The sequence below is a fragment of the Melanotaenia boesemani genome, chromosome 5, assembly GCF_017639745.1.
Source record: "Melanotaenia boesemani isolate fMelBoe1 chromosome 5, fMelBoe1.pri, whole genome shotgun sequence".
Classification (NCBI taxonomy): domain Eukaryota; kingdom Metazoa; phylum Chordata; class Actinopteri; order Atheriniformes; family Melanotaeniidae; genus Melanotaenia; species Melanotaenia boesemani.
The window spans coordinates 39,439,019-39,461,497 of record NC_055686.1 but is presented as its reverse complement, the minus strand read 5'-3'; the positions used below and the strand labels follow the sequence as shown (position 1 = coordinate 39,461,497).

General features: G+C 40.8%; 1 long non-coding RNA gene across 1 annotated transcript; it reads left to right on the top strand.

Moving 5' to 3' along the window:
• The first annotated feature begins 3,010 nt into the window (after positions 1–3,010).
• Positions 3,011–22,465, top strand: LOC121639244. Its single transcript, XR_006010143.1, has 3 exons — positions 3,011–3,022; positions 14,435–14,440; positions 22,300–22,465. It is a non-coding gene; the product is annotated as an uncharacterized LOC121639244 (long non-coding RNA).
• Positions 22,466–22,479: the final 14 nt, after the last annotated feature.

Below are 22,479 nucleotides of genomic sequence, written 5' to 3'. Positions count from 1 at the left end.
GAGCCATTCCAGCCTACCTTAGGCCCTCTGGCCCATGCAGCTCTCGCCATACTTACCAAGCTGTCCTACAGTGCAGCGGGCCAGGCATATACAAACAGGCCCAGCTATCGGCTAACTGAACATTCTGTCTATTGCCTGCTAGGCCCAAACAGGAGTTCCTGCCACAGGCAGCATCCCAGACCCATTCACCAATTAACTGGAAGGCAGATTATTGCCCAAGGAGAAGTATACAGCTCCAGCCCCACATATTCAGCCCCTGACGTTTGCTCCAGGGCTTGGCTCTCCACTGACATTTCTCCTTTTCTTTCTATTTTTATGCTTTAATTTGATCATGCCCATCAGCAGCCATTTTGTGGCTGCATTGTGAAAGTAAACACATTGCATTTGATTTGATACAAAATGGCGTAATAGAAGGAACATCATTTTGATTTTCCATCTTCAGGGTCTCCTCACTCCCACCTAAAAAATGAAGGCCTTTAGTCTTTAGCATAACCAACCAGATGCCAAATCTTTAGCTCTCAGGCTTTTTGCTTCTCTGTCTTTAGTTTTTGTCACCCTCCTCCTTGTCGCTACCACTCTAATGCTGACTGCTGGAACTTTCTGGCGGTCTCTCTGATGCTAATTGGTGGGTAAACAGGTCTGGTGTGAGCTCCCCCTCCATCCCGATTGCACACAAACGCACACACATAGACATACACAAATACACGGCCCCCTGGAACCTCCTGCAGGACCAAATGGCTGGCAGTGCCTGCCCGCCATCTCCCGCTGAGCCCTGGTGTGCGCTTTGGTGGCTCAGGCTGCTGTTCAAGCCCAGCGGGGGTTCATACACTCACACACTCATATGAGTACAGACACACTCAGTCTCCTTGTGTCCCCTGCACACCCGCCACCCGCTTTCACACCCCAGACAGACAGCAGACAGCAGGAGGACACACACACACACACGATGAACAGACAGACGCGGTCACTTTAGAGATGCAGGCCAAGCGCTGTAGGGGAGAAAAGTTTTCACTTAAACTGGAGAATTCTCTCTTCATTAGCGCCTTTGGACTTCAGGAAGAGTTCTGTTTATTTGTTCAGTGTTTTCTCCTCTCTTTGTAGTTTTTCTTTTCTTTCCTTCTTTGTCTGTTTCTCTGTTGTCTCAGTGCATTTGGACTTGGTTGAGTTGTAAAGTTGGATTCAACCAGGAACAAAATGTAGCCGTTCACAGTAGTTCTACCTTACCTGCAGGATTCAGAGGAATAGTGGATTAAAATGATTTGAATGCTACCAAACTTGTCAGCACTCCATTTGAACTGTGAACTAACAAAGTTTAAAACATTTCTATGTAAAATCTGTGCAAAAATAACTTGTGAGAAGATGTTCTGTGTATTTTTCTGCATTGGTACAAGCAGCACAACACTTTTTGGTCTTTAATTCTCAACCTGTCTGCAGTGGAGCAGTTTATGTTTTCATATCTGTGTATGTGAGCTGCAGACAGCTGCTGTATCACTCAGGGGTTGTCAAACTGACAGTGGCCTGACACATTTACCCTTCGACCCCCGAGTCTTTCCTGTCATTGTCCTTTCTGTCCTTTCTTTCACTTCTCTGGTACAGTGTGAGCTCTCCTCCTGCTTCCTCTATCACCTCTGTGTTCAGCCATCAGTCTCTTTTTTCCACGTCACTGATCTCTCTCCACATGCTCAGCAATTGCTCCAGAAAGCAGTTGTTGAGGATGTCTGAATACTCAACCAGTCTTTTCCTCAGGTGGCTAGATTTTTTTGAAAACAGCATCTAAGTTCGCCGCAGGCCTATATTTGATCTTTTATATGTTTCTTGAATGTAATACATCAACCTTAATGTATACAAAAAAAAAAACTCCATCCAAGCTCAAAACCTGTTCGGTGCACAAGGAACAGACCCTTAAATGTTTGAATTGTTTATAGCAGTGCTTCAGAAAATATATTTGTATTTTTATTTATGGCCAAAAAAAGAAAAAAAAGAAAAAAGAAATCAAAGAGAAATTTAGTTCTAGATTTACTTTTTAAAGACCGAATTGTACTTTTAATAATGTGTTAAATGTGTTAGTTGCCACTCGCCACAGACTAAAACACACTGTGAAGGATTTGGTAGCAGTCGTTTTTTTTTTGTTTTTTTTAAGAGAAAAAAAATAATGTTCTACATAGATTGCAGGTACAGTGTCTTCTTCCCTTCAAATTTGAACAGCCAGACAGCTCAGTTTTAGTTTTAGTTTTCCTGAGGTTGACATGTAGATACTGTGATCTGGATATGATAGAAAGTTGGTATTTTTTTACTTTATGCCATGATAACATTTGGTTTCTTCACACTCTTGTTCTAACATGCATGCATCTGTAGGAAAATGTTACATGGTAAAACTTTTGTTTACATTAGGGTTCACCAACTCTGGACCTCATGAGCCAGTGTCCTGCAGGTTTTCAATATATTCATGCTGCAACACACCTGGCTCAAATAATGGGTTGTTAAAAGGCTCATGTAGACCTTGACAACAAGCTGTTGGAGAACTATTTCATTTTTATCAACCGTACACATTAAAAACAACAAAATTTTAATAACTGGTGATTTTAACCTTTACATTGACAACAGTGGTGATTCCTATGCTAGCAAGTTTTTAAACATTTTGAATAGTATGTGTTTTAAACAGCATGTAACACAGCCTACTCACAACAGAGGTAGTAAAATTTGCAGCCACTTCATGAGGAAACATATATTACTCATGAAGTGGCTGCAAATTTTATTGACATTTTAAACTAAACTCCTGCTCAGATCTTACCTGCATTGTGTGATTTTATTGTTAATCATTTTAACAATAAACTAAAATCAGTCACTTCAAACACCGTAAATCAAAAACACCATGGAGAAGCCAGAAATAAATATGTTAAAAAGAAACTGCATGAGAGCAGAGAGGGAAGTGGAGAAAAACAAAACTAACAGTCCATCATGAAATTTTAAAGGAACAACTCAAAATCTGCAATATTTCAGTAAAACAGGCAAGAAAACTCTAGTATTCAAATCTCATTACAAATAATAAAAACAACCCAAAATTCCTTTTTTAAAACTATTGATCTATTAACAAACAGATTTTAACAAGCGCTGGGCTCTGCCTTCAGCCTTATGGCTGTGGTGTGGCCCCCAGTCTGTCCTGATGGGGGTGGTTGCTGCTGTTGGATATGGGTGGACTGGTGTGGATGGATCCCCTGACATTGATATTGTTTCCTCACAGCAGCATCATGCCCCATGCTTATCACTTTTATTTGTGGGGGGGGGTTGCTTGGTGTGTGTGTGTGTGTATACATGCAACTGTGTGAAATATTTTAATGAGTGTTTTTATTATGTAATTCTACTTTGATGTATGTAAAGGCTTGTTTTATTTCTTTTTTTACATGACAGAGTAACAAAACATTCTGTTCAACATCTTTTAACATTGGAGAGGTTGACATAAATTGACCTTGACATATGAGGGGCTATCTCGTATAAAATATAAGACAAATATATAAAAACATAAGTGAACATAAATAAATAAGTAAATAAATAAACAAACAAACATGGGGTGTGACAGTAGCTACCAGATACAAAAACATGAGACAGTCATCAGTAAGGGAGCCTTCAGGAGTCATCCTGTTGGGTGGCTCTTATAGTAATGTAAGACCAAAATGGTCCCCAGACCGGTGCAATAGTTTTGTCCCTGCTACTTAATTTGTAGAGCATACACTCATATGAGGCCATTTTAACCATCAGGTTGACCCATTCCTTAACTTGTGGGGGTTTTGGAGTTTTCCAGTGCTTAAGGATAACCCTGGCTGCTACAGAGATCCCAATTATAATAACGGAAAACTTCCCTTTTGATATGTGAGACATCCGTCCTCTATCACCAAGCAAACAGGGTCTTGGACAGAGTGGCACTGTTTCACCCAACCAATCACTCAGGATTCGTACAATAATCAACCACAGGGGTCTTATAAATGGACATTCCCACAGACAATGTATCAGTGTACCTGCATCCTTTTGACATTTCCAGCACATAAAGTCACTTTTAAGACCCATTCTGTTCAGTCTCACTGGTGTCCAGTAATATCTCTGCATAATTTTGTACTGTGTAAATTTACCTTTACATTCCCTTATGTATTTTCCAGTGTGTGAAACAATTTTCATCCATTCCTCATCGCCAAACACGCACCCAATGTCCTTTTCCCACAAAACCTTTAAATTTTTACAGTCACTGCTGATGGCTTAGCTGATTGTTCTGTAAAAAGTGGAAGCGCGATGATGATGAGGTGGCCTTGCGAAGTAATCCAGAATGAGGTTTTCTTCATTTTGCTGTTTGAGTGACTTGACACAGTTCCTGATCTGCAGGTATTTCCAGAAATTTTCCTTTCCAGTCCGGTTGTATTTCTTCAGCAGTTCATTGTATGACATAAACACTACACCATCATAGAGATTATCCAGCGTACATATACCATGGTTATGCCAGCCCTTCCAGTAAACTGGTGTTGTCCCAATGCTAATTAAAGGGTTTTGCCATGGGGAGGAATACAACTGTTTACACTGTGACAACCCAATCAACCTGTGCACTTTTGTCCAGACGTCCCGTGAGTGTAACATGACAGGGTTTGTAGTTCTACCCGCACTCAGAGAGGCACTCAATAGGTGTGAAGGGGGAGGATAAATATTTTTCAATAATAGTCCAATCCAATTCATACTGTCCCACCCAAAGTTTAGCTAGTTTTGCCATCTCAAAAGAAATATAATATAATCTTGGATCCAGGAACCCCTAACCTCCCTTGTCTCTAGGTGCACATAATTTAGCCAGCTTAATTCTGGGTCTTTTCCTTTCCCACAGAAATACTTAATCAATGTGTCATATTGACTAAATATTGCTGGGGGAACAATGACAGGTAGCATCATTAAGGTATAATTGAACTGTGGAGACACAACCATTTTAATTACATTCACCTTCCCCCACAGTGTAAGTTTGATCTTTTCCCACTTGTCCAGGTTAGTCTTTATTTTTTGTAGAATCGGTTCAAAATTTAACACAGGCATTTCTTCTATTTCCCTGCTTATTGAAATTCCTAAATATTTCATTCCCCGAGGAATCCATTTAAAGCCGAATTTTGTCATTGTATTTCCATTACAAAACCCTGTGATTGGCATGGCCTCAGATTTCGTCCAGTTAATTTTGTAACCTGAAACATTTGAGTATGATTGTATTGTTTCCATTAAATGTGGTGTTGAGTAATCTGGGTCTTTTAACAGGACCAATATGTCATCCGCATACAGTAGCAATTTATGTTGTTTGCCACCCCCCTCTACGCCCCTTATGTCTGCGTTCGCCCTTATAGCAACAGCCAGCGGTTCCAGCGAGATGTTAAAAAGCAGAGGCGAAAGAGGGCAACTCTGCCTCGTGCCCCTTTTAAGACTGAAGAAGGGCGATATTACACCGTTGGTTATGACTGACGCCCTGGGGCTGTTATATAGTGTTTTAACCCATGTAATAAAGTGGTTATTAAACCCAAAATTTGACAGTGCCGCAAAAAGAAAATCCCACTGAACACGGTCAAAAGCCTTCTCCGCATCGAGGGAAAGAGCAACCATTGGACCATTTTTTTCCCTGTTAATGCTAATTAGGTGTATCAATCTCCTCATGTTGTCTGTCCATGATCTATTTTTCATAAAGCCCACTTGGTCTGGGTGTGTGATAACCGGTAATACTTTCTCTAAGCGATTTGCTAAGATCTTAGTTAAAATCTTGCAGTCTACATTGAGTAAGCTAATGGGTCGGTAATTAGAGGGTTGCAAAGGGTCCTTATCCTTCTTTGGCAGAACAGATATCAGGGCTTCGCCAAAAGTAGGGGGTAGGGACTGTAAAGTATACACTTCATTATATACCGCCTTTAGCACTGGTACCAGGATGTCCAAGAATTGCTTATAATACTCAACGGGAAGCCCGTCTAACCCGGGCAATTTCCCATTTTTCATACTAGATTATGGATTTCCTAATTTCAGTCTCTGTCATAGGACCACCTAATAGGTCCGCCTGTTCAGGAGTCAATTTAGGTAGATTCAAATTGGTAAAAAAAAAAAAACTGTCATTTCTTCCTGTTTGGGATTTATGTCTGAGGTGTACAATGTCTCATAATATTGTTGTAAAACTTTATTAATTTCTTTGGTTGCCGTCATTGTTGTACACCCTTTTCTAATGGCTGCGATGAAGTTGCTGGAATTCCGTTGTTTTAATTGTCTGGCCAGCAATTTGCCCGTTTTTCCCCCTTCTTCATAAAAGGATGTCCCCAACCTAAATAAAGCGTATTCTACCTTCTTGTTATATTTTTCCTGAAGTTCAAATTTGAGTTCACAAATGTTCTGATATGACTGATCCGAAAAATGTTGTGCCAGTTCCCTTTCGAGCACTCTAATTCTTTGATTTTGCCTATATCCTCCTTCTTCTTTTTAGATGCATATGATTTTTCCCCTAATGTATGCTTTTGACGCTTCCCATTCAGTCGACCTTCTGTCGACACTGCCCGTATTTATGTCTAAAAAGGACAAAAGATCTTCTTTTCTAGATGCTGTAAATGTCTCATCATGCAACAATGATGTGTTTAGTCTCCATCTCCCTCTCTTCTCTGTGTCGTTATTTATATCGATCCCCAGCTCTATAGCGGCATGGTCAGACAGAGCTATTGCATTAATTTTGCAATACGCAACTTGTTTAGTAATGTTGTTTGATATCAAGAACATGTCAATTCTCGAGTAGGATTTATGACAGTGTGAGAAAAAAGTATACTCTCTTTCGCGTGGATTTGTTAGCTGCCAGATATCTACAAGACCGTTATCCTCACTTAACATATGGATTGCAGCCCTGTCTTTAGGCACTAATGGGCTGGTAAACACGCTTCGATCAATAAAGGTGTCCCAGACCTGATTAAAGTCTCCTGCAAGGATAATATCCCCCTCCATGTCCCCCAGTATTTTATTTACCTCATGAAAGAAATTGGGGTGCCCAATAGTTGGCGCATAAATATTACACAGTATAATATTGCTGCCATTTATGTTGGCCTGAAGACAAATCATTCTACCCTCACTATCTTTCATTTGTTTAATTAAAGTAAAGTTGAGATTCTTGTGTATCAATATAGTGACCCCATTACGTCTGCTGGAGAAGGAGCTATGAAAAACATGCCCCACCATCCAAATTTCAATTTCATAGCTTCTTCTGCTCCAAAATGAGACTCTTGAATGAATGCAATATCTGCTTTGTGATGCTTAAGATACGCCATTATCTTCCCTCTCTTAGCAGGACTTCCACATCCCTTTATATTCCAACTTATAATTCTAATACATTTTGTAACCATAAAAAGAAAGTAATAACCATACTGCAATAGCCCCAGTCGAAAATAACAAAGTAAAAGCCACTCTCTATCACAGATTTCTTTGTCATGTCTACGTTTCCTTTAGCACAAACATATATGCAAAAATAAGAACAAAAACTAAACTTAAAGTGTCCCCCTGAAACTTCAAGAGGGCCTTTTGGCCACTTCTTGGCCCAAAGAACAACAAAAATAATAAACAGGTAAAATGAAAAAGACATAGAACAGGTTATGGTCCGCGGGGTGCGCCCCGACCCAGCCAAAGACGTGCTCCCTCGGCTGCTCGTTGCCAGGCAACAGACCGAGCCAGCTCAGCACTCACCCGCAAAGAGTTCTTCATACTGTCCACCCGTCCCATAGTTGTCATCGGTCCTGCGGACGAATATTATCCCCTAAGTCGTTCACCCGTTTTGACCGTGTGTGTTAATGAAGTTTTCCGCCTCCTCAGCGCTCGTGAAGCGATGTGCTTATTGATTTATTTTAATGAATTTAGCTCCAGTTGTTGTGAAATCTTCATCATTGATCAGCATCTTTATGGATAAAGTAGAATGAACATCTGTCCGTTCCCTCCACTCTCACCTGTTCCTCACTGTCAGCACCTACCTGAGGAGGAGAAGGGGGGGGGGGAGAAGGAGGAGGAGGAAGTGGAGAAACAGTAAGAAAAGGAGGAGGAGGAGGAGGAAGAGAAGGTGGTGGAGCGAGAGAAGGAAGAGGAGTGATAAAAGAAGAAATAGTAGAAGGAGGAGGAGGGTAAAATAAAAGAAGAGGAGGAGGGGGACAGATAAAAGAGGAAATGGTAGAAGAGGGAGTAGGGTAAGATAAAGGAGGAAAAGGAGCAAGAGGAGGAAGAGGAGAATGAACAGGAAGAGGAGGAGGAGAAGAAGGGGGAGCAGGAAAAGGAGAAAGAGGAAGAGAACAGATAAAAGAAGAAACACTAGAAAGAGGAGAGGGGCAAGATAAAGGAGAAACAGCAGGAGAAGGAATCGGAGGAGAAAGATGGGGAGAAGGAGGAGGAATAGGAAGATGAGGGGGAGGAGAAAGAGGAGGAGGAGAAGGGATCGGAGGAGAAGGAGGATGAAGCAGAGCTGGAGGAGATCTGGTGTCCACCACCTCGAGCCCGACAGGCTGCGAATACGCTGTGAGGATTTCCTGCAAAGCAGAAACTAAAGTAGGAAACACATCACACACACTCTCACTGCAGATTCATCACACTGAATGCAGAAAGAAACACATCACACACACTCTCACTGCAGATTCATCACACTGACTGCAGACACAAACATATCACACACACTCTCACTGCACATTCATGACCCTGACTGCAGACAGAAACACATCACACACACTCTCACTGCAGATTCATCACACTGACTGCAGACAGAAACACATCACACACACTCTCACTGCAGATTCATCACACTGACTGCAGACAGAAATACATCACACACACTCTCACTGCAGATTCATCACACTGACTGCAGACAGAAACACATCACACACACTCTCACTGCAGATTCATCACACTGACTGCAGACAGAAACACATCACACACACTCTCACTGCTGATTCATCAAACTGACTGCAGACAGAAACACATCACACACACTCTCACTGCTGATTCATCAAACTGACTGCAGACAGAAACACAGCACACACACTCACTGCAGATTCATGACACTGACTGCAGACAGAAACACATCAGACACACTCTCACTGCAGATTCATCACACTGACTGCAGACACAAACACATCACACACACTCTCACTGCAGATTCATCACACTGACTGCAGACAGAAATACATCACACACACTCTCACTGCAGATTCATCACACTGACTGCAGACACAAACAAATCACACACACACTCTCACTGCAGAATTATGACACTGACTGCAGACAGAAACACATCACACACACTCTCACTGCAGATTCATCACACTGACTGCAGACAGAAACACATCACACACACTCTCACTGCAGATTCATCACACTGACTGCAGACAGAAATACATCACACACACTCTCACTGCAGATTCATCACACTGACTGCAGACACAAATACATCACACACACTCTCACTGCAGATTCATCACACTGACTGCAGACACAAATACATCACACACACTCTGACTGCAGATTCATCACACTGACTGCAGACAGAAACACATCACACACACTCTCACTGCAGCTTCATGACACTGACTGCAGACAGAAACACATCACACACACTCTCACTGCAGATTCATCACACTGACTGCAGAAAGAAACACATCACACACACTCTCACTGCAGATTCATGACCCTGACTGCAGACAGAAATACATCACACACACTCTCACTGCAGATTCATCACACTGACTGCAGACACAAATACATCACACACACTCTCACTGCAGATTCATGACACTGACTGCAGACACAAACACATCACACATGCTCTCACTGCAGATTTATCACACTGACTGCAGACAGAAACACATCACACACACTCTCACTGCAGATTCATGACACTGACTGCAGACACAAACACATCACACACACTCTCACTGCAGATTCATCACACTGACTGCAGACAGAAACACATCACACACACTCTCACTGCAGATTCATCACACTGACTGCAGACAGAAACACATCACACACACTCTCACTGCAGATTCATCACACTGACTGCAGACAGAAACACATCACACACGCTCTCACTGCAGATTTATCACACTGACTGCAGACAGAAACACATCACACACGCTCTCACTGCAGATTTATCACACTGACTGCAGACAGAAACAAATCACACACACACTCTCACTGCAGAATTATGACACTGACTGCAGACAGAAACACATCACACACACACTCTCACTGCAGAATTATGACACTGACTGCAGACAGAAACACATCACACACGCTCTCACTGCAGATTCATGACACTGACTGCAGACAGAAACAAATCACACACACACTCTCACTGCAGAATTATGACACTGACTGCAGACAGAAACACATCACACACACTCTCACTGCAGATTCATCACACTGACTGCAGACAGAAACACATCACACACACACTCTCACTGCAGATTCATCACACTGACTGGAGACAGAAACACATCACAGACACTCTCACTGCAGATTCATCACACTGACTGCAGACAGAAATACATCACACACACTCTCACTGCAGATTCATCACACTGACTGCAGACAGAAATACATCACACACACTCTCACTGCAGATTCATCATACTGACTGCAGACACAAATACATCACACACACTCTCACTGCAGATTCATCACACTGACTGCAGACACAAACAAATCACACACACACACTCTCACTGTAGATTCATGACTCCGACTGCAGACACAAATACATCATACACACTCTCACTGCAGATTCATCACACTGACTGCAGACAGAAACACATCACACACTCTCACTGCAGATTCATCACACTGACTGCAGACACAAACACATCACACACACTCTCACTGCAGATTCATCACACTGACTGCAGACAGAAACACATCACACACTCTCACTGCAGATTCATCACACGGACTGCAGACACAAACACATCACACACACTCTCACTGCAGATTCATGACACTGACTGCAGACAGAAACACATCACACACACTCTCACTGCAGATTCATGACACTGACTGCAGACACAAACACATCACACACACTCTCACTGCAGTCATCACACTGACTGCAGACAGAAACACATCACACACACTCTCACTGCAGATTCATCACACTGACTGCAGACAGAAACACATCACACACACTCTCACTGCAGATTCATCACACTGACTGCAGACAGAAACACATCACACACACTCTCACTGTAGATTCATCACACTGACTGCAGACACAAACACATCACACACACTCTCATTCGCAGATTCATCACACTGACTGCAGACACTAACACATCACACACACTCTCACTGCAGATTCATCACACTGACTGCAGAAAGAAACACATCACACACACTCTCACTGCAGATTCATGACCCTGACTGCAGACACAAATACATCACACACACTCTCACTGCAGATTCATCACACTGACTGCAGACACAAATACATCACACACACTCTCACTGCAGATTCATGACACTGACTGCAGACACAAACACATCACACATGCTCTCACTGCAGATTTATCACACTGACTGCAGACAGAAACACATCACACACACTCTCACTGCAGATTCATGACACTGACTGCAGACACAAACACATCACACACACTCTCACTGCAGATTCATCACACTGACTGGAGACAGAAACACATCACAGACACTCTCACTGCAGATTCATCACACTGACTGCAGACAGAAATACATCACACACACTTTCACTGCAGATTCATCACACTGACTGCAGACAGAAATACATCACACACACTCTCACTGCAGATTCATCATACTGACTGCAGACACAAATACATCACACACACTCTCACTGCAGATTCATCACACTGACTGCAGACACTAACAAATCACACACACACACTCTCACTGTAGATTCATGACTCCGACTGCAGACACAAATACATCATACACACTCTCACTGCAGATTCATCACACTGACTGCAGACAGAAACACATCACACACTCTCACTGCAGATTCATCACACTGACTGCAGACACAAACACATCACACACACTCTCACTGCAGATTCATCACACTGACTGCAGACACAAACACATCACACACACTCTCACTGCAGATTCATCACACTGACTGCAGACAGAAACACATCACACACTCTCACTGCAGATTCATCACACGGACTGCAGACACAAACACATCACACACACTCTCACTGCAGATTCATGACACTGACTGCAGACAGAAACACATCACACACACTCTCACTGCAGATTCATCACACTGACTGCAGAAACAAACACATCACACACACTCTCACTGCAGATTCATCACACTGACTGCAGACAGAAACACATCACACACTCTCACTGCAGATTCATCACACGGACTGCAGACAGAAACACATCACACACACTCTCACTGCAGATTCATGACACTGACTGCAGACAGAAACACATCACACACACTCTCACTGCAGTCATCACACTGACTGCAGACAGAAACACATCACACACACTCTCACTGCAGATTCATCACACTGACTGCAGACAGAAACACATCACACACACTCTCACTGCAGATTCATCACACTGACTGCAGACAGAAACACATCACACACACTCTCACTGTAGATTCATGACACTGACTGCAGACACAAACACATCACACACACTCTCACTGCAGTCATCACACTGACTGCAGACAGAAACACATCACACACACTCTCACTGCAGATTCATGACACTGACTGCAGACAGAAACACATCACACACACTCTCACTGCAGATTCATCACACTGACTGCAGACAGAAACACATCACACACACTCTCACTGTAGATTCATCACACTGACTGCAGACACAAACACATCACACACACTCTCATTCGCAGATTCATCACACTGACTGCAGACACAAACACATCACACACACTCTCACTGCAGATTCATCACACTGACTGCAGACAGAAACACATCACACACACTCTCACTGCAGATTCATCACACTGACTGCAGACACAAACACATTACACACACTCTCACTGCAGATTCATCACACTGACTGCAGACAGAAACACATCACACACACTCTCACTGCAGATTCATCACACTGACTGCAGACACAAACACATCACACACACTCTCACTGCAGATTCATCACACTGACTGCAGACAGAAACACATCACACACACTCTCACTGCAGATTCATGACACTGACTGCAGACACAAACACATCACACACACTCTCACTGCAGATTCATCACACTGACTGCAGACACAAATACATCACACACACTCACTGCAGATTCATCACACTGACTGCAGACACAAACACATCACACACACTCTCACTGCAGATTCATCACACTGACTGCAGACAGAAACACATCACACACACTCTCACTGCAGATTCATCACACTGACTGCAGACACAAATACATCACACACACTCTCACTGCAGATTCATCACACTGACTGCAGACACAAACACATCACACACACTCTCACTGCAGATTCATCACACTGACTGCAGAAAGAAACACATCACACACACTCTCACTGCAGATTCATCACACTGACTGCAGACACAAACACATCACACACACTCTCACTGCAGATTCATGACACTGACTGCAGACAGAAACACATCACACACACTCTCACTGCAGATTCATGACACTGACTGCAGACACAAACACATCACACACACTCTCACTGCAGATTCATCACACTGACTGCAGACACAAACACATCACAAACATCTGATGCATTTTAGGATTCACCTCTTTAAAAACTACATCAGTCACCTGGACAAGGTCACTTCCACAGAAAAGGAGTTCAGAGCAGAGGAAGCTACCGACTTAATTACATACTTTTACATTCCTGCAGAGCAACATGTACAAACGCTGCAATGTGGCCACGTCACCAGAGAAAAGAAGCCACAGATCAGATTTTACACATCAAACCTTTTAATTCTCAGCTGTGCAGCAGACTTGGACAGTAAACTGTCAACTAAAACATTCCTGTTTTTCTCAGGAATTTATTGTAGAGAAATGTCTGATTCTCTCATTACTGGGCACATTGTGACATGAACCTGATGAATTTAAAAGTGAGTCAGGTGACTTACCTGGACCTCCTTGCAGCTCGGACAGTCGCTCCCATTCCCAAAAGGACACGGACTCACTTTCTGCAACTAAACACACACATAAGAGACAAACTGCACATGAACAGTAAATGTGACTAATCTGAATTAGTCCTACAAGACCTGCTGTCCTGAAGTAAAGAAGTGACCTTCTAAGTGAATCCAAGAAGTTTGAAAAGCCTTTTAACCCAGAGTTCTGCTGCCAGTGTTGGATTCTACTTGTTGAAATATTACCCATTTCATTATTTACTCACTGATCTCCTTTAAATGGTTGAGGTTTATGTCAGAGCAACATTTTAAAGAATTGCCTTTCTTAAAATGAGATAACGAGTCCATCTGCAGTAAAAAAAAATTCAATTTTATGTAATTAAAAAGTATTCAGCCTAAGATATTAATCATGTCTGATGTTATTGTGTTTTATTGCTTTATACTGTATGAAAGGTCTGTTTTGGATTCAAGCTTAAGTATGTCTGACATGTACTGAAGGCTGTAGTGCAGAGTAAACACAGATATGCTGAAATACACCTGGTTTATGTCTGCCTTTCCCCTGCTGTATACATGCAGCGAGAGGACTCGGATTAAGATTTCACAGAACATACCAAGCCTGTGATTTCGAGACACTGTACTAACCGGATCATCTTCTGGTGGCTCCAAAAGTGTAATTGTGTTCCCAGACACTGCAAGGTTATCCAAAGTCAGACACTATATTATATTTGATTGTGTTCCATGTGCAGTAGAATTGCAGTTGATGAATGAAATGAATGAAATGAATGAAAAATACTTTATTAATCCCAAAGGGAAATTCAATAAATAAATTGATGTACCTTGTATGAAGCGGACAGTTTCTGTGGCTGGGACAGAGTCAGTTATTGTCCCTCCCTGGATCCCCTCCATCACTGGCCTCCCTTTATTTAAATGGAGTGCCAGTTCCTCTGCTGGAGTCACATCCTGGCTTGGTGGGCCGCCCCCTGTGCCAGTTCTATAGGCCTTTTTTTAACTGCTACAATCATACAGACATTGAACATGTCAGCAGACACCTCATCTATTCACCTCATTTGTTCACGGTTATCTACTTTGGAGTCACTTACCAGCCTGCAAAATGTTCTTATATTTAATTTTTTCTTGCTGCCAGGTCCTTTTATGGCCAGACAGGTTTGTCCTTTATGAAGGACAGAAAGATAAAATAGATAAAAACGTTACATGAGGAAAATAGATTAAATGACACATTGTGGATAATTGTTTGCACCTAATCATACTCTACATTTCCTGAGTAACATGCACCTGCTTGTCACTCTTAAAGTATACAACAGTTAGTGGATTTGAAAAGTAACTCCTTTAATTGTAGCCTAATTATGACAGTTCCAGTGGAGCACTGTTTATTAATTGTACAGTTTTTGACTACTTACGCATTGAGCCGGTCGGCTATTGTCTGCCAGGCTCTCTCGCGTTCTTTACTTATGGCATTGGTATTGCCTTTTTTCCTTATAATATCCTTAACTTCGTCAGAGAACTCCGTCAGGAGCTGTTGTTCAGCGGCCGTGAAGTAGGACGTGCGACTTTTATCCATTTCCCTTTCGGTGATTCTGTGAGCGATCTCGAGGTCTGCTTCAGTATGCCGTGCACACACACTTATCCCAACTATCTTCACCTGGCTTAACCTAGCCACACCTTCTCATCCTGGCTCAGCAAACGTGCAACCAATTAAGCCAGGATAGGCCGCGCAAGCTAGGTCAAGATGGGCTTGCTTAATTATCCTGGATTTCTTTATTCTGGTTTCGTGCAATACCCCTCTGGGGGGCTCCATACCGATGCCTAGTTGTTTACATCAAAGCAACCAACATGGCGATCGACCCACAATACACTGCGGCTATTCCGAGTGTTACATCAACTGATTAAGAAATTATCGTACCAAAATTTTACCGAAATCGGGGAAAAATAAAACATGTTACATAACGAATGTCAGCTTTTTCAAGTGCAGAAGCATTTAGGAAAACATTTTCTTTAGATATATTTAAAAATCCTTCTAACGTTTACAGACAAAATCTGAGTTTTGTACATTAAAAACAGTTTTAATCAAACAGAAGAAGTTTAAGGAAAATAGTAACATCTTCTTAACTCTTACTACAGTTTTCTTATACTGAATCACTTTTTTTCTTTAAAATGTGCAAAACTTAATACCAACAGGCCAAATTTAAAAATTTTAGTTGTCAAAGTCACATTTTCTCCTCCAAATGAGTTAAATTCAGACTTCTACATAACTTAATTCTCTTTAATTGACCATTTTACCTCATTAGTTGGTGTTAAAAGTTTTAAAGTATAATCTGGAGAATTTAAATGAACTCAAATCTTACATTTTCCATGTTTGACACTGTACTTTCCAACTTGACAGACTCAAGATGCAACAACTTGTCTTCAACGAGGACTTGTTGAGATAAAATAGAACATTTCAAAAAACATATTTATCCGTAGAAGCTTTGTTTATTTTTAAATTATGATGCACCTAAGGAGGAACCATAGCGACCATAGAATCCAGGTCAGCCGTTTTGTTCACTACTTTTATGCACATGTGGACAAAAGGGTGTCTCATGAAAGTAAAGAAATAATTTCTGGGCTGCTCTGGTTTCAGTTTTTGCTGCAACATTTTTACATTTAACAGTGTTGAGTAAATGAAAAAAGTTGAATAACTGAAAAACACATGTTGATGTTAATTTGGCTGATGGTTAGTTTAATATTACTAACTACAATAGTTGTTCTAAAATATAAACTTTAGTAGATGTAGCTAAAGTCCAAATTCAAAACAACAGTACACTCATGTTAAAACCATAAAATCACATTTGAAAGGGCTGCACGGTGGTGTGGTGGTTAGCACCGCAGCTTCACAGCAAGAAGGTTGTCGGTTCTAATCCTGGCTGGGGGGGAGGTTCAGACCTTCAGGGCGGTGGCCTTTCTGTGTGGAGCATCTCCGTTCACTGCAATGGTTCAGTTTTTTCACAGCAATGGCGGCGTATGGAGCCCCTCAAAAGTTCCGGGAAGTTAGCAAAAGCTAATCGACGGTCAATGTATTTCAATGGAGCAGATTGTCAGAGCTACACTTCTTCAAGGTAAGATGTTTTAATAGTCATATTTCCATATCAGTTGTGCATCGAAATCAACTTGACAGGAGTAATTAAATATGTTGACGGATTGTCGCCGTCTAGATTAATATATTTAGAGATTATAAACCGATAAAAGTTTATGCTAGCACACTGATAGCAACAGATGCCACAGGCTGATGAATGTAAATTCTGTTTGTCAATATAAATTGATCCAACGCCGTTGATAGCGAGGTTAATGTGTAGGGAGAGCGATTGTAGTTACATTTTTATTGAATTTTAATGTATTTATAAGGCTGTGGAATTATGGACAAAGATATGAAGATGATTCTGTATGTGGGTCATAATGTGTGACCACCGCATTTCACACATTTCACACTATAGGCCAGGCCAATAATTACACCCTTCATTTTACATAATAACTAGAAAGTGAGCTGTTTTGTGGAATAGTGCAGCCCATACAATTATACAATATTAGGGCTGTCATTTGATATTGCAGGGTGAAAAGTTCAGTCATATATATTCACTATATATTATACTATTATATATTAATTATGTTGTATTATCAGTGTATATCAGTTACCTTCACTTGGTGCTGTGTGGTCAAGAAGCAGTGATGCCACTTCACAACCTTCTTGTGCATGCTTTAGGCCAGGCGTGCTGAAAACGTGAGACTGAAAACATAATGAATGCAGAGTTTTTCAATCAATCATAGTAAACAAATGTCTCTAACAGGTCATATCATCTTGCATATATTTTGAAACCTACAGGAGGAGCACTTTGTTGTGGAGCATCAGGCCAGGAGTATGGGGTGGACCACAGGGAGACTAAAAACATAGTAAGGTAGGTCAGGTATAATAAATACCAAATATATAAGTTTTGTAATGAATGTATGTATGGCAGAGCAGTTGAACTAGATTGTATTAGATTGTACAAATGTGCCTTAGGAAATGGGTGATGATTATATATATATTACTGTAATGAATATGTACATTATACCTGTGTCATCTTTAATACAGTAGCTGTGATCAGCAGCGATGGACCATGCATTTCCAGGTGAAAGAGGGCATCGTGGAGTTGGGGCCTTCCTCTTTTTTTTTCATAGAGTGATGCGCAAAGATGGTGGGTATAGCATCTTCTCTCAGCCTCATCTTGCCCTTGCTGGTCTTAATAAACTGGTCAGCCTCAAAATGTGCCTGCAGAGTTACCTCACCATAGTTGACATACACCACAGCTCACTTTTATCTGGCACTATGGACATGTCTAGCATATATCACATTGTGGTTGAATACACAGTATTAGATAGGACAATACTCTTAGTATATATGTTTACAATCTTTGCAACTATAAAACCTAACCTGTTAAATGTAACAAACATGTTAACATTAAGAACTTAACAAAATATACATATACAAAATAAGTGGCTGATTGTACTTGAATGCATTTGCTGCACTAGACAGCACTCAGCACTCTCCCAGTGTGCAGGATGAGAGCAGAGAAGCAGAGAGATGCTTAAGGGAAGTATATCACTCTTCTCTCGTGCAGCATTGTCCTGAAGAACTTTCAGCAGTTCTGGGGTTGCCTGACGTTAACTGGGATACTGTTCTTCTTCACCTTCCTGGTTTGGCCACTTTTAAGTGTTGTTTCCTGTCTTTTTTTTCTGCATTCTGCAACCTCAACCATATAAATCTCCCTGTGATGTGTTCTCTGTGTTTAATTTAAAAATATTAAACTTCCCAATGAGATGGTCTTTGAAAATGTGTAAATGCATTGTTTTAATATGATTACCTCACATATTTTTTTGTTTTCACAGTCCCTGATGGTGGTCAAATGTATCCTGCTGACTTTGGCCATCCATATTTTCCTTCTGTCCCTGTCTTTGGGGAAGCCATACATAAGCACGCCTTTCTCTGAGCGATTGGAGCATCCCCATGCAGCACAGCATACCATGGTGAAGACTGGATTCAAGGATAGCAGAGAAAAGAAATGACTAAACATGCTGATCTAGTCGAGTTTTATGCTATTGTAAAGGAATTCTTTTAGGTATTAAATGCATTTGGAAAACAAAGGGTGTTTGTCTGATTTATTATGTATATGTAGGGAGTAAGTCTTGGGATAGTTAACAAATAGTGATAGAAAGCCATGTATTTTCCATGAATTGAAATCAAAATTTTATTTATTTGCCATGGATTTTCTGTAGGCACACATATTGTGAGTCCAGACTTGTGTAGTTATCAGTCTGCCTCAGTCAAAATAAGTCTTAAGACTTAAAAGCAATTCACACAAGTAGATACTAATAAGTAAGAACAGATAACCCATTTATTTTAAATGAATTGGGATCTAAATTTTATTTATTGGATATAGATTTCCTGTAAGAACAGTTATCATTATGCTGTGAGCCTAGATTTATTGTGTAGTCACTTGGTAAATCATTGTCGTCACCTGTTGGTATGCCTCAGTCTGAAAGATAAAGTTAAAAAAACAGAAAATATTACGATTTACATTGCTGTTGATGTCATACAGGTTTAGTAAACTTAACATGATTCATATCAATGAACACAACTATAAAAATATTGCAAAGCAAAGCCTTCATTTATCATTATTTACCGATTATCGTAGTTTTCTTATTATTTTGTATTGGCCGCCAAGCACTTCCTGGAACTTTTGGAGGCTACATGGACCACGTGATCGGCAAGCGTTTTGAGCTTCCGGTGGCACCACTCTCTCTCTAGAGGCACTCTACCATAGACATGATACCAACCGGTTGTAATTGGCCAGTTATCACCGTCGTACGCAGGTCAGGCACTGCCCACGCGATAGATTGAGATGTGCTGTTCATGTTGAACTAATGGGTTTGTCTGATGCAGCACACTGGCAGATATCAGAAAATTGGCAGAAAATTACTGCAATAAACCACAACTCAAAACCCTTATGTAATAATAATTTCTCTCTCTCTCTCTCAAGACAGCACAACTGAAGCAAGGAATAGATGTTGGACAGCAATCTAAATTTCAGAAGGCATATCATCCACATTAAAAGATCATCTTTCTATCATCTCAAAAATATTTCCAAATTGAGGGGTTTTCTGTCAAAATCAGACTCAGAAAAATGAATCCATGAATGTATAACAATACATTCAATACATTATGTATATATAGTATTGTTCTTAAATCTTTGTTACCAGTACATAAATCGATTTAAAAATAGTATTCATGGTTTACAAAGCACTACATGGCCTTGCACCTCAGTACATGATAAATATGCTCATCACTTACACCCCAGCAAGAACACTTTGGTCAACAAGCAGAGGCAACTTACTAATTCCTTACACCATATGCCCCATGAAAATGGAACACCTTGCCTGACACAGACATGCCACGTTAGTAGCCATCTTTAGAATCAAGCCATCTTTTCTCAACAACATTCTGTGTGTGTGTGCATGTGTCCATATGTGGTTGTGTGAGTGGGTGCAGTGAGTGGGTGTGTTAGTAAGTGTGTATGTAGTGAAGATGACATGATTGTTTTTATCATGTTGCCTGAAATGCACTTTATAAATAAAGCTGAATTAAAGTGAATCGGGTAGCGATGATTGTCGCTTTTAAAAAGTGTGTTGTAAGAAAAAAGTTTGGGAAACACTGATTTAGTCTATCAAAATATTATCCTGTAATGGAAAATTTATACACATAACCCTTATATTCTGCAATCTACAATTTGTATTATTAAAACCATGATTTACGTTTCACTTGTTTCACTGAGCTGAACGACCTGTACCCAGAAAATATTTAGTAATGAGCTCTTCTTTCTTATCACATCGCTGTTAACATTCTTCAGAAACTTTGTACCAGGTTGAGCAGGGTCTGAAGACAGTGTACTGAGGATCTGCTTCAATGACCTTGATGATATCATGTCATGCGAGTCTATATTAACCAAGCCCATGTGTCTCTCTGCGGACTCGCTCAGCCAAAGCTGTTTGACTGTGTGGCTCTCATTGCCTGATCAGCTCTTAATAAAATACTTTGTTTGATTCTCACTTAGTGCGTGATCTTTGATAATAAAATTCCACAACAATCTGGCGTTGTCGGCAGGACATCTTGAGTGACTGACCGGAGGACCAGAACCGGTGATTGCTCATCCTGGAGGATACTTCAGCCCCTGGGTCAGCCTTAACCGACAGGGGACGGTGGAGGGACTCCGTTCTGGCACCACTGATATCCAGAACGAAGTCTGCGTGTGGAGCAGCACCCAATCACACACGGTGAGAAGTTTTCATATCGGAGTCTCATTTACCACTCCTTCTCTCTATCTTATGAAAATAAGGTAGGGTATCCCACTATCTTGTAAAGACAAGGTAGGTCACTATTCTACTGCGGTAGGGTAGGGTTAGTCCGGCACTGAAGTAAAAACTTCGGTGGTAATAAGAGGCGTTTTAGAAATTTTTGTGCCTGAGTGTGGGCTACTCGAAGAAGAAAAATCCAACAGGAGACGTCCTAGTTGCAAAATGGGAAACACAGCTGGTAAGGAGAAGGAGGGTGAATGGGACTCCCCAAGCCGAGCAGAATAATATTTAAGGGCATAAATATAAGTAATAAAATAAATACATAAATAAGTCAAATAGGTGCACAGTATAAAATAAAAAAAGAAGAAATAAATATATAATAAATAAAATAAGTGAATTACTGAAGCATAAAAGGAAAAAATAATGAAACCAAATAAGAAGATAGCAAAAAAAAAAAAAAAAAAAAAAGGGTCAAAGCAGAGAGTGTGTGAGTGTGTGTGTGTGGCTGAAGATTGTCTCACATTCCGAAGCAGCAGAGAGAGAAGACACGTTGCTGGTAATAATGAAGCTCTGTCTAACAGTTTAAGTAGGATATGAGAAATCTCATGAAGAAATAAAATGGGTACTTTTAACAGTAAAAACTAAATTTACGCATGGAAAAGATCCAGATAATGAAGGCTGAGGAAATGTTTTGCTCTGCTCCAGAATACTTAATACACACAAGGACACTTTCGGGTTGTAAAAGCTGGTTGTCTGTTTGGAAAGAAAAATAGGAGTCTCAGCTGACTTGTATTTGCATTTATAAAATATTTTCATAAGAATTTCATTCCTTTCTTATGGACACCTTCATCACGATGCTTTGATTTTACTGGATTCTTTTCACTTAATTTGTGTTTAAAAATGACTGAATATCAGTCATTTCTTTTTTCTGCAAATTTAACTGACATGGTTGG